The sequence below is a fragment of the Sinocyclocheilus anshuiensis genome, unplaced genomic scaffold (genome assembly GCF_001515605.1).
Source record: "Sinocyclocheilus anshuiensis isolate Anshui unplaced genomic scaffold, SAMN03320099.WGS_v1.1 scaffold517, whole genome shotgun sequence".
NCBI classification, from domain to species: Eukaryota; Metazoa; Chordata; class Actinopteri; order Cypriniformes; family Cyprinidae; genus Sinocyclocheilus; species Sinocyclocheilus anshuiensis.
Genome location: NW_015536535.1, coordinates 646,324 through 646,980, shown reverse-complemented (window position 1 = coordinate 646,980; position 657 = coordinate 646,324). Strand labels below are relative to the sequence as shown.

The window sequence follows — 657 nt, the reverse complement described above, 5'->3', positions numbered from 1 at the left end:
GTGTTCTCACCTCAAACGGGTAGAGGCGCTGAGAGGCCCCGGTTTAGTGTCGGCTCGCTAAAACTGCTCCAGAGTGTCCGTACTGTAGGCCCTGTCAAGCTCCTCCATCCCCTCGGAAGCCAGACATGGCGGAACGTCCGGCGCCAGGCCCTCACTCAATGAATCCTTGAGAACCAGTAGAGGGCTGGGTTCCATGTAGAGATCTAAGTGGATCCCATATGTATAAAGTCCACGGTATAGCCTCAGAGCCCGTGTTTCCCCGGCAGACTTCTGCCATTTCCAAGAGGGTTATAATCACCTCTAATCTTCCATATGCACATAAACGGTTGTTCATATGTGTAAGTACTTCCGAAACCTCCTTTGGGAAGGATGGGGCTTCCGCAACGTTCCTGTTCCAAGTGGAATGTGTACGTTTTCCCAGTGCTATCCAATCTCACTGAGTGGGTAGTGCTATGACAACAGTGACTGGTCTTCTTGTTGCGAGCCCCGGCCTACAGCACAAAGGGGCGCAGGCGGCTCGCACAGGACACTGGAAGGGGCAGCATCCATGGCGCTTTGGTAGGGATCCCAATTCGTCGGTCACAGCGTGACTTGTAGTGACCGACGAATTGGGATCCCTACCAAAGCGCCATGGATGCTGCCCCTTCCAGTGTCCTG

General features: G+C 54.2%; 1 protein-coding gene across 2 annotated transcripts in view; it reads left to right on the top strand.

Annotated features, from left to right (window-relative positions):
- Nucleotides 1-657, top strand: part of tet2 (tet methylcytosine dioxygenase 2) — a 30,796-nt gene that overhangs the window by 23,208 nt on the left and 6,931 nt on the right. The gene's annotated exons all lie outside the window — the stretch shown is intronic.